General features: G+C 43.1%; 1 long non-coding RNA gene across 1 annotated transcript; it reads left to right on the forward strand.

The window, feature by feature from the left end:
- The first annotated feature begins 610 nt into the window (after positions 1-610).
- On the forward strand, positions 611-12,728 carry LOC144340680 (uncharacterized). The gene is made up of 3 exons (XR_013416928.1): positions 611-1,316; positions 8,982-9,061; positions 10,307-12,728. It is a non-coding gene; the product is annotated as an uncharacterized LOC144340680 (long non-coding RNA).
- The last annotated feature ends 305 nt before the right edge of the window (positions 12,729-13,033 follow it).

Here is a 13,033-nt window from a genome sequence, read left to right on the forward strand (position 1 = left end):
TGCCACATGACATTTCAGTCAAGGAACCGCATACACGAGAGTCCTGTAAGATCCTAATGCTGTATTTTTACCGTACATTTTCTGTGTCTAGATACACAAATCCTTAACATTGTGTTCTAATTGCCTACAGTATTGCCTATATACGTAGTAATGTAAATGTAAATAGTAGGTACATTCTATGTTGACTGCATGACAATGAAATCACCCCTGGACAAATTTCTCAGAACCTGTCTCTATCCTTAAGTGACACATGAATCTATGTACTTCCATTGCTTTCAACTCAGAGATTTCAGACCTCAGTCAGTCAGTTAGCACCAGAAGCAAGTGGTGGTAACTCCCTATGTGACCTTAGGCAGTCATCCATCTTCCCTATGCTTCTATTACATTGAGAGGGTAAAGAAGTGTCAAGCAATGGTTCTGCCACAATGGGTTGGAAGAACGGGCTTGGGAGAGTTTTTAACTCCTTTAGTTCCAGCCCACTCCATCATTAAATAGAAATAATCAGGAATATTATGAGGTTTAAATAAAATCATAAAATACAAAATCGTAGCAAAAGTCTTGGCCCATAGCAAGCATCTGATAAATGTTGGTTATTATTAATATTGTAATTCTTTACTGTTTCTTTGAGCTTGAATAGCCTACAAATCTCTGAGTGTTGTTTGACTCAAACCAGGAGCTACCTGGGTGAAGAAGTTAAGTGAAACCAGCATGGTTAGCCAGAGTTGCCATTTGAGTGTCTGGAACGCAAAGCACCTCATCAGTGCTTGCTTACGTAATTCATCAATTATAATTGAGAGGAGAAAAAATATGAAATAGAACTACACAAGAGGAAATAAACATTCAGCAGTAAATTGGTACTGGGGGAGTTCCCTATTTCACCTGTCAAAAGGCCAATTTTCCTTGAGGAATGAAATAAGGGAAAGCCCTTATCAGCTGGCAACTGATACCAAAACACTGCTTAGGTGAGTGGCGTGGGATGAAGGTGTGGAGGTAAACCCTGACGTCTTCCCCACTGTATTGAGGGTCATCTTTCAGGCCTGGTGCTGAGTGGATGGGATTTAGTTGCCTGCTGTGGCTTCAAGGACTGTTTCTAGAGTCTTCTAGGTTTAAGGCCAGCAGTGTTGCGTGACAGCAGAAGCAGCTTCCAGTGATTTCTTGGCTTCCAGCTAATTCTCTATTTGCACTTTTGTTATGGCTACTAGTTTAAAACTCCTCCTTTGTTTATTTGTTTGTCAGTAGGTATGTGAGATGAAGTCAGCCCTCAGCCAGGCTCTGCAAGGAAAGGGGTCACTTTACCTCCTTTGACTCACTGGGTGGTAAGTCTGAACTGAGGCCTTTCTTTATTCCATCTCAGATAAGCAAACAAAAAAAGAAACCTACAAATAAGGTACTTTTCAGAGCAGCAAAGACAGGAAGAATTGGCCTTCCCGTCTTTGCTGCTCTGAAAATGGGTCGGTTGAAAAATCTGGGCTGTTGAAAAGGAAACAAAAGCCCTGAGAATAGGACAGGTCTGCACCCCCCTCCCAGTGCAGGCGACCTTGGATGAGACGGGCACCAGCTCAAACCTCTTCCTTCATGTGCTCGGCCAGCCTTTGAGATGTGTCCCTACCGACAGGTGTCAGAATGAGGAACCCTTAAGAAGCTCAGTTGAGCAGTCTACCAAAGGGAAACCCTGGAAGTCCAGAAGATTTGCTTTCTCATTGTAAAGTACAGTGTCTTAAAGAGCCTTGAAGGTCTGATGAAAACCCAGTATCACTCCCTGTGGCTTGTCAAATTTCTACTCTCATGAGATAAGAGGGTCTAATGAAGAGAACGAGGGCTTTGGACTCTGCAAAGCTTTGGTTCCGTCTCTCCATGTACTAGTTTAGGTGGGCTACAGCACATGATTTAACTTCTCTTAGGCTCTCATTCATTACCTGGAAATAATACTAATGTATTAAAAATAATAATAAGTGTATTACAAGGCTACTGTGAAAAATGAATCTGAGATAATAGATGACATATACTCAGCAGAGTGGTCCAGGATAACCCTTGATCAAAGTTACACATTGATCACCAGCTGGTAAACTGACCCTTTCAGACTGGCCCTTCACCTCCGATGGCCCTCAACTTGCAAAAAATTCTTGGTTGGGACTTCACATGGGGCCTTCTAGAAAGGAAGCAAACCTAGCAGCCTATTGGCGTACAGTGGGCCAATTTCTGTGGTGAAGTAAATAAGTTACTAAAAGCATAATATTTGCCTGGGAGCTTTCTGGTTGCTGTTTGGAATTGAAGGAGTAATATAATAATTATCATAGGAATAAATACACTAATTCAGGCAAATAAGTGAAACTTCTCAAGTTTTATTATTCACTTCCAAATAACTTGATGTACCTGCAACTTTAAATATACAAAAACAAGAAGTAGAATCCACAGGCTAGAATTTTCCCTGACCTTTCCTATGGTAAATCTTATGCTTCAGATGCTAAGCATATCAGATTCTAGTATTCAACAAGTTGAAAAATGAGACATAAAACAAATATGATTTGGGGCGGGGATTATTTCTCTCAAAGACAGAATTGCTAAGGAATGATGTTTTAATACTCTGCCTCGAAGAGTTAAAGACTATTTCACGGAAAAATGTAGTAACCGATTTTTGTTTCACCATTCACAATGTCATTCATTGAGTCATTTATTTTAAAAAGTGTTTATTCTGTTTTATGTACTGTGTAAGATGTTGGGGATACAAAGTTGAGTTAGACATGCCATTGGACGTGGCCTCAGCCCTCCAGGAGCCAGCACAGCTAACAAGCCCATATGTTGCAATGGGACAGTGGGTGTCTGGATACACTGTGGCCAGAGCTGAGGGGAGGGGAGCTCCCCTCTCACCAAGGGCATCAGGAAAGGCTTGATCATGCACAAAAGAGCTTTTGAGTTGGTGCTTAAAGAAGGAACAGAGTTTGCTATAAAGAAAAGAGAAAAAAAAATTAAAAATCCAAGCAGAGAAAACAGAATGAAGGTATAAAAGTACAATAGGTGGACCAGGTGTAACAATGGTAGATGAAGCATTGTGTGTGTGTGTGTGTGTGCACGCACACACACCAAGTGGGGCACAGGGTTGAGAATATGGGTAGACAGAATCCATTGTGAGAAGTTTAGAACAAATGAAAAAAGAGAAATACACAAGTGTGAAATATAAGAGGCAGATGAGTCCAACAAAGGCAGGAATTTCTTTCGAGACACAAATACTTGAACATGAAGAGAGGGAGTATCTCAGAATGCAGACCATTCCTTGATGAACCCCAGGACCAGATAAACTGGGGTAGATCGTGGTAAATTGGCAATAAATTATGCTGTGTACCTGCTCCGCCTTCCTTAGTCCTCTGCCTACAGCTGTATGCAAACTTTTTTTTCTTTTTGAGACGGAGTCTCGCTCTGTCACCCAGGCTGGAGTGCAGTGGCGTGATCTCAGCTCACTGCAACCTCTGCCTCCTAGATTCAAGCAATTCTCCTGCATCAGCCTCCTGAGTAGCTAGGATTACAGGCGCGTGCCACCACGCCCGGCTAATTTTTGTATTTTTAGTAGAGACGGGGTTTTATCATGTTGGCCAGGATGGTCTCGATCTTCTGACCTCATGATCCACCCGCCTTGGCCTCCCAAAGTGCTGGGATCACAGGCGTAAGCCACCATGCCCTGTCCTGTGTGTAAACTTCTGAAGGTAGGGTGCAAATTTCATAGCAAGCAAAAACAACGTTAAAAAAAAAAAAGTGCACCTAAAGCGTCACCCTAGTGACTCCAGTGATTGCCTGGGTGATGATGTGAGATGTTATGGAATAGGTACACACCTTTTTTTTCCACTTTGGTTTAATTATTAAAAGGATGCTTTTGTTGTATTCTTGATTTCAAGAGGCATACATGTTATGATTCAAAATATGGAGATGGAGGCTTAAAGAAGGAAATGAAACTTTCTCTGTATATTTTATACATAAAACATAGGAGATGCTGTTTTTAATTAGCTTTCTGCTTTTGCTTTTGTGCTTCCAAATGGTTTCTCATTGAAGAGATCAGAAAGAAAAGATTATCTTATATTTTGTTGTAATTCTTATATGTTTTTAGTTTTCATATCTAACTCTCAAGTCCATACTGATTTTGTTTTTAATGAATGGATCACCTGAGGTCGGGAGTTTGAGACCAGCCTGATCAACATGGAGAAACCCCATCTCTACCAAAAATACAAAATAAGCCGGGCGTGGTGGCACAAGCCTGTAATCCCAGTTACTCTGGAGGCTGAGGCAGGAGAATCGCTTGAACCCGGGAGGCAGAGGTTGCAGTGAGCCAAGATCGTGCCATTGCACTCCAGCCTGGGCGACAAGAGCAAAACTCTGTCTCGAAAAAAATAAAATAAAATGATCTTACGTAAGGTAAACTCGTGGCACGTTTATGAGCCTTGGGCCTATGTTTCCCTTTAAGCCAATCGTTTATCCTTCCTCTTACCAGAAGTTTTGTCCATTTCCTATTTTTGAGTTATGAACAGTCGGGCATGTGTTTCCTGGGTGGTTTTCTTGCAGTCATAATAAAGTATGATTGTTAAAGCCATTCCTCCTGTTCCTGTTATTTCTGTCCCCCAACTGGCTAACACAGCCTAGGACTTTTGCCCCACTGGCTACCTCCTCAAGTCTGCTTGTGTTGCCAGCAGCTTAGAAATAAGAGCATGGTCTGTGGAAAGTGCCCCCATTCGGATCCCTCTGGAGGATTTTAGCAACAGCTGGGCCTCTCTGACACATTCCGATGCAGGATATCCTGAGTACCTTGCCAACTGAGGATGGGGTGGGACTATCCCAAAAGATATCACCCACCCACTCCCATCCCTTGAGCAATGACAGGCCTTCATTCATTCTTAAGCAAACGGTGTGCTCCAGGATACAGGGATGAATGAGATACAGTCCCTGCACCAAGGTTCTCATTCGCCCTTCTAGAATGCTTCAGAGGATCTGCCTACTTGAGCAACCTCATGGGGTGACATCATGGGAATCTACCCAATCTCATTCCATTTACTCACTAAATATTTGTTGAGCTCCTGCTGTTTGCCAAGAACTGTGCTAGATGCTGGAATACCAGGTCTCAAGGAGCTTGTTGCTGAATGGAGGATAAATAGGTGGGGACAGTAAGATAAGAGCCCAAGTAGGTGAAAGTGTTAGACCTTAGATGTTAGGAGTTTCTGGGTTATTCAGTCCAGCCTGCCAGGGGTTTATCAGCTGCATTAACAACAGCATTTCTTTTACATTCAAAGTAAGAGCAAAGTCAGTGGTAATCTAGTGCACCTGAGATTCTTCAGCGTCACTCTAAACTCCCTTCAGACCCAACTTTTAGAGTTACAGAGGAAATCAGTTGGGGCGAATGAATGAATGGTTCAGAGATTTAAAAGAAGTAAGGGACGAGTAAACGATTGGGTCCACTTGCCCAGGAACTGTGACTGGCTGCTTGGTTTCCTAGCAGTCAAAGCCAACAGCCACAGCCTGGGATGGGATAACACAAGCCAAGTACCAAAATAAATTTTTTCCCTTTTATCTCAGTGACCCAAATCCATGGGCCCCGCCGATGTTTGTTTTGACTTCTTGGTTCTGAAGCCTAGGGCAGTTCTTGTGTGGCGGCTGTTTGGTTGACAAATCTTTTAATGGACAAATTAGCAAGCTCTTTATGTGCTCACCTGTTAGCAGACCACCTTCAGCCTTGCACAAAACACTGGAGAGTAGGCTGCTCCCCTCACCCCAAACTGCAACCAATCCTTGATTATTCTACAGATAAAGCTCAGAATAATCTCAGCTCCCTCTAGTCAGTTGATGGGGAAAAAAGTGTTGTGGTGAGGATTGTCCATTTTTGCATTAAGGAAGGGAAAGGAAAAATACAGGAGGGTGAAATAGAACTTATGCATGTAGCTGCTTTTTAGTAACCATCCAAGCACATTTTCTGGAGGAAATTCAAAATTAAAATGAGATTTTAAGATTTCTTTTGCAGTTTTATAGCCCCTGCCTTTTTTTGTTCTGGGCCACAGCATGATGAATAATCAATAATTGGTTTTAGAACAGATCTTTGCTTCTTGCCAACCCCTTATTTTGAGATATTTTCTTCAACCCTCTTTGTTTCCCATCAACTGACGTCAGCGCTGGCTGCATGGCCTCCTGTGTAGCTCTAACACCCCAACCTCATTCCCCCAGAGAAATAAGTCCTCTTGTGTCTGATAGTTCACACATTTTAACCACATAGTATTGTGCTTCTAACATGGGGGTCGAGGTGAGGTAGGGGATGATGTATGTCTACGACTCCATCTTGTTGCTATCTGACGCCTCTTCCTCAACTTCAATCTGCCAGGCAGATTAAAGTACAGGGTCGCACACTACTACATTGGCAAAGATAATTCAAATCTTGTCCTTGAAGCTTTTCTACCTTCCCTTCAATTCTTCATCGCTTACAGTAACTATTGACTCTGCTCAAGGCTGTACGTGAGCTTCTGGGAGAGGGAAAATACCGAAGATGAATGTTTCCAAGCAACAGAGATCCAGATTCATTTAGTGCTTCCCAAGACTCAATTTATTTATACGTAACATGGGATAATCCCCCACTTCTGACACTGTTGTAAGGACTGGAGATAACATAAGGGCATTCGGCTGAGCTTTAGAAGCGGAGGCACTCAACAGTTAGTAGCTATGTGCATTATCATTGTCACATACATCAATGTCTACATTTAAAGTTGTGGCCCAAGCATCTCTGACCCAGCAAGAAGGTCCAAGCAACTGCTCTGTTTCTTCTCATAATTGGTGACACAAGTAAAAGAAACAAGAGAGAAGGGGGTTAGGGGGATCCCTCTAGTGGAGAAGTGAGTGAAAATTACCCCAACTCCCATTTTCTTTTTTTATTTTTGGGACGGAGTCTCGCTCTGTCACCCAGGCTGGAGTGCAGTGGTGTGATCTTGGTTCACTGCAACCTCCGCCTCCTAGGTTCAAGCAATTCTCCTGATTCAGCCTCCTGAGTGGCCGAGATTACAGGCGTCCACCACCACACCTGGCTAATATTTCCTATTTTTTAGCAGAGACCAGATTTCACCATGTTGACCAGGCTGGTCTTGAACTCCTGACCTGGTGATCCGCCCTCCTCAGCCTCCCAAAGTGCTGGGATTACAGGCGTGAGACATTGCACCCACCACCCTCCCCCATTTCTATTCCATCTGGCTGCTTAAAAAAAACAAAAAAACAAAAAAACAAAAAAACAAAAAAAAAAACTTATGTATTTCATACTCCTTTCTTAGCTCTACTACTTTTCTCCTCTGTCTTCTCACTCTCTTCTCTGCTTTGCTCCCTAAGTTGTCACAAGAACAATTTGTTCTCTAGGTCCCCAGCGAAAAGAGCCCTGAATCAGTCACCTGCACAGGAAGCCATCTGAGCACCACAGCACAGGAGGACGGGCAGGCCTCATGGGTGACTGTGCACACACAAGCCTTCCCAGGATGCCCTTGACTTGGAATTCCATTTTCCAGAGTCCAATTATACAGACCCAGGGAAGTGGCCAGAACCACTCTCTCCGTACTGCCTCCCTTACGAAGAATTCTTGAATAAAACAAAACACATCAGGCTGGGGGCAGTGGCTCATGCCTGTAATCCCAGCACTTTGGGAGGCCGAGGTAGGTGGATCACCTGAGGTTAGGAGTTCGAGGCCAGTCTGTCCAACATGGTGAAACCCTGTCCCTACTAAAAATACAAAATATTAGCCTGGGCGTAGTGGCAGGCGCCTGTAATCCCAGCTACTTGGGAGGCTGAGGCAGGAGAAAAGCTTGAACCCGGGAGGCGGAGGTTGCAGTGGGCCGAGATCATGCCACTGCACTCCAGCCTGGACGACAAGAGTGAGACTCCCTAGGCAACCTCATTCATTCAATATGTGTTTATTAATTACCTACCTTGTGTCAGGGACCAATGTAGGCTCTGGAGATATAACATGACACAACTGGCAAAGCCCATGCTCCAATGGGATTTACATTCCAGCATGGGAAAATCAGATGACGAACAAACATATGAATGCTGTGAAAAGGGACCGGTCAGGGAGTAGGGAGTGAGAGTGGAGGGTGCTCTTTAAGAAAGAGGGAAGCAGGTATGTGATCACCAAGAAGATGCCACTCGAGAAGAGACTTGCTAGAAAGAAAAGTGAGTCAGGTGGGCATCCGGAGGAAAAGCATCCCAGCAGAGCAAACGGTAAATGCAAGCAAATGTCTGTCGTGAGAAACGGCTTCAAGTGTTCAACAACAAAGAGGAGAAAAATGAGATTGCAGCAGAGTAAGAAATAGGGGAGTGGCAGGGGATGAGCTCAGAGAGGAAGCCAGGGACCTATCAAGTAGGGACTTATTGACCATGGCTAGGAAAGTGAATTTTTTTTTAATGAAAGGAGCGCTACTGAAGAGTTTTGAGCAGGTGTATGCAATTCAACTTAGGGTTTAACTTGTTTAGGCTACTCAGTGGAGAAAAGACCATTGGAGAAGCAGGGCGAAAGAGCAGAGTCCTGCTAGGAGCTTATTTGCACAGCACACAGTTGATGATGTTGGCAATAATTAGTGGTGTGGAGTCCATGCAGGCTGTTTTGCTCAATCTCTCCTCCCACCAACCCAGAGAGAACTTCAAATTCCTCAAAAAGATACGCAAAAGCCACAGCAACCATTGCCTATTTTATGAAGATGTCTTCATGTGGACAGGAGGGAGAGACTATATCACAATCAGGGCAGCACACCTTGTCGGAGGCATCATTTGACCGTCATGCTCTCCTTATCCTCTCTTTGGTAGACATCTCTCTTCTTCCTGCATGCCTGCTTCTTATCAACTTAAGATTGCTTTCCTCTCGGCTATGCAAAGATGTTCATCTCTGCCCCAGCTTCTGCTTTCAAAAAGCACGGCATCAAATCCCCCATCGTATTCAGAAAATGAAGTTCCCTTTCATTAACAAGATCTATTCTCCCCTTAAGGCAATGTAGGAGACATCCATTGTTACTTGAGTGTGGTTTTGCCTTCTCCCTTCCTGCTTCACACCATTCATCTGAACAAGGTGAGAACCTCAGTGAGACTGAGGCAAAAGTCTCAATCAGATGAGGTTTATTAAGCCAACTTTATAGCACATCTGGAAAAAAACTCAGGCCACAGACACATCTGTGGCTATTTTTCCAAAGGGGTTTTTAGGAGGTATAGTATTTATACATTTTTTTTTAAAGGGAAGAAGGCATGTAGGAAGTGGGGGCAAGCAGGCAGTAAGGGGAATGATTATATTCTATGGAGATTTTAGTTAGTGCCCAATAAATCTACATTTTGTGTAAGATAAGGTGAATGTTTGCAGAGAAAAAAGGGAGTAAAGGAGGAATCAGGAGGTTTCTTGTCTTTGTTCTGCACCTGGGAAGACAGGCCTGTATTCTATATTATCATATGTTAGTTTTAGGAGCTAGACTTAGATTGCAGACCTAAAGTTACAATTGGCATGCCATTGTTTATGGGAGGCCAGAAAAGAATTTCCCTATGAATGATCTGCAGGGGCAGTCCTTTGCAGATGTCAGAGACCTGGCTAATGAGGAATGCTAGTAACAGCTATTTATTTGAACTCTTGTATGACTCAACCTCCAGGCTAAACCTTCCTTTTGCTTAAGGAGTTTGGAGATCCTGAGATTTTCTTTTTTTTTTTTTTCCCACTCTTGTTGCCCAGGCTGGAGTGTAATGGCATGATCTTGGCTCACCACAACCTCTGCCTCCCGGGTTCAAACGATTCTCCTGCCTCAGCCTCCTGAGTAGCTGGGACTACAGGCACACGCCACCACGCCAGGCTAATTTTTGTATTTTTAATAGAGACAGGGTTTCACCATATTGGCCAGACTGGTCTTGAACTCCTGACCTCGTGATCCACCTGCCTCAGCCTCCCAAAGTGCTGGGATTATAGGCGTGAGCCACCGTGCCCAACCGATCCTGATATTTTTTATATTTTGCTTTACAAAAGTATTTTTCCAAAAAGAATTCTGCTGGTTGAAATTTTTATCTCATCATACCTATATTTAGCATGTATCTCTTTTAGTCTGTTAGTAATTCTGTTTGTTCATGATAATGTTCTCCAATAGACTTAAACTTCCTAAAAATAGGCAGTCTCATTTATTTCCATACCTTCAACATTGGTACAGAATCTGTCACTTAATCAATCTTGGTAGAATAGAACCAAACAGACAGAAATCTTTTTCTTACTATTGTCTGATGAACTACAATTCCTAGATTTGGTTCTAATCAGTTGAATTTTTTTTTTTTTTTTTTTTTGCAGAGCTTTGTAAAATTGCACACAAACTAGTGAAGCGGCGGCATTGTCTGAGGTAAATACCCGAGGTTCATCATCTTACACCAAGGAAATCGAGGATGTGGACACACAAGGAGTGAGTTTAAGACAGGAAGTTTAATAGGCGAAAGAAAGAGGAAAGCTCCCTTGTGCAGAGGAAGGGGTCCAGGTTCACAGCAAGATGCGGTTGGTTTTATACATGAGCTTGAGGAGGTGGTGTCTGACTTACATAGCATGCAAGAGATTGGTTGGACCAGGTGTGCCATTTACATAACACGCAAAGAAACTGGCCATCCCACCCTAATCTTTTATTTTGCAAGCGTCTTCTCTACCTGACCAGTGCCACGTTACCTATTCCCTTATTGCACAAGTGGTGACAAAGGAAAGGGAAGATGAAGCCTCCATGTTGGATACACCTGGCTCCTAGGTAGCCATTTTCTATTGGCACAGCTGCAGGCATTAACCTGTGCAAGCTTCTAGCTTGCTTATCTGTGTCTGCAGCTTGATTTTTCAGGCTGCTCTTTGTTAGAAAAGAAATCATTTGGGTGCTGCTTTTTATTAAAAGGGAAACTTTGCTGAGGACTCTCTTTCCTTCACTAACTGCCTAAATTGTTTCTTTCTAGCCCCTGTATCATTAAGAACTCAGGATTTCTAAGTAGAGCATAGAAACTTAACTATCAATAGGTCTTGATTGAGATGGTAATAAACACTCACCTTTCTCCTTCTCCTCCTTCTTCCCGTTCATCCTTGGGTAGTTTGCACCACTCATTGAGCCTCCTCTTGTTTTGTCAATTAAATTGCCTGCAACAGTCTCAGGAGGGAGTTATCAGTGTTCCATGGAGAATGGAAACTTCTTGAGGGTGGGGAGCTCGTCTCTCCATGTTCTGTTCAGCACCTGGGACACGTTGCTTTTGGTGTCACTCCAGGATATATGCTTCCCGTAGCAATTTGTCTAATTGTGCTGAGCATAAAGTGGATGAAATATATAATTTGATAGGTTCCTTTGACTGCAGTATCTGGTTACAGAGCTTTGTATGGAAGGTGTTGATTGGCTGTTATATGTTCTACTGTCACCATCTCCCTGTCAACATCTCTTTGACAGAGAATTGGGGATGGAGGGCAGCCACAAGGCAGCAGCACAGACAGCACTTATCTCATGTTGTCGGTAAGATAGGCCTTTAAAAAGGGACATTGCAAAGCATAGCAGATCTCTTGTGTCTAGCTTCATCTTGACATATATAATGCCAAGCATTAAATTCGAGTTTGTTGATATTACCCTGTATTTTTAAAAATAATACCAAGGAACCTCAATAAATGGTCATTGGATTCCCTGGTAGGTAGAAGAGAAGCTATGTGAGGGGTAAGGGCTGGGTCCAATTTATCTTTGCATTCTGCAGACCAATCTTGCACACTGCCTTATCTCATGGCAGGTGCCTTCTGAGTGAATGAAGAAACTATCCTTGTGCGTTTCCTGCCAGGCTGGCTTTATCTTGCAAATTGCAGAGAAATTATGACGTATCATATTCTTTTAGACAGCCAGGGAATAAAAATCTCACAATTTTCTTTAGTCTTAACATCCGGGGCTTAGTAATTCTTCCTGCTGGGAGGCTATTCCTCTCTTCTGAGTCTCATCAGCTACTATATGTTTAAAAATTGTCATATTGTTACCCCATTCCCAGACCTTTGTCTTTAACCACTTAAAAAAGAAATGCTGTAATTCCACCAGAAAAATCCTAATTAGATGCTTAGCTTCTGAAACAAAGGCTTAATGAGTGAGGTCCTATTCCACCCCCAGGGTGTTGACAAGGTCCCTCCTCATCTGTGAGTCTCCCACCTTGAGCTGGCAGGACTCCTACCACCCAGAAAGTGATAAACCAACAGGCCTTGCCCTTAGGGGTAATGCAAACTAAGAAGGCAACAGAAGGCAGGGCCCCCTCAGAGCAATGAGATAACCTACCAGCCTGTGGGGAGGACTTCCTTCCCTGTGTTTTCTAACCACATCCTCGGTTGGAGGCACAAAGGAGAGAGTTGAAGCCTCAATTAGTTATTTGAAGTACTCTGCTTTTATCTACTGACCTTATCTGTATGATAATTATGTAGTAACAGCTCAAAGGGCAAATACTCACTGAATCCTTCACCAGAGAAAAAAAGACCAGTGTGGAGGAAATAATACTTTGCAATAGAAGACAATTATTGATTTGGGCTTCATTCTCTATTGATGTGCTCAGTATCCCTAAGTCCAGGTCTTATGAGTAATAAATAGAAAATTATTCCTTCTGTTTTACGACAGAGCAGGTACACCAAGATGAACATAGATTCTGGCCTTTTGATTTAGAGATTGCCTCCTTCAAACTCAGGGTCATACAGTTCTCTTTGCCAAGCTGAATTTTCTGCTGAATAAAGGTGCTACAAGGACAGCAAATAAAGTCTGTAGTCTCGTTATGTTAATTTAACAAATGCCATGTTCATGAGTCACAGCTGGGACACACCTAGTCCCTGAGCTGCAGAGAAACCAGACGCTAGGCACTGTGTGTGTGTCTTCACTCTGTTGTACTTGCACAGACTGACTTCACCGGATATTGAGATTTTCCCCTTTGACTTATATGGTCACTAAGAGGACCTCACTCACAGAAACCTAAATCAGAGGCAAATAGGAGGAGCATCACTGTAGCAGATGAAGCTAGCTGGGCTATTACTGCAGGATGTGTTTGATGG

The sequence above is a fragment of the Macaca mulatta genome, chromosome 4 (assembly GCF_049350105.2).
Source record: "Macaca mulatta isolate MMU2019108-1 chromosome 4, T2T-MMU8v2.0, whole genome shotgun sequence".
Classification (NCBI taxonomy): domain Eukaryota; kingdom Metazoa; phylum Chordata; class Mammalia; order Primates; family Cercopithecidae; genus Macaca; species Macaca mulatta.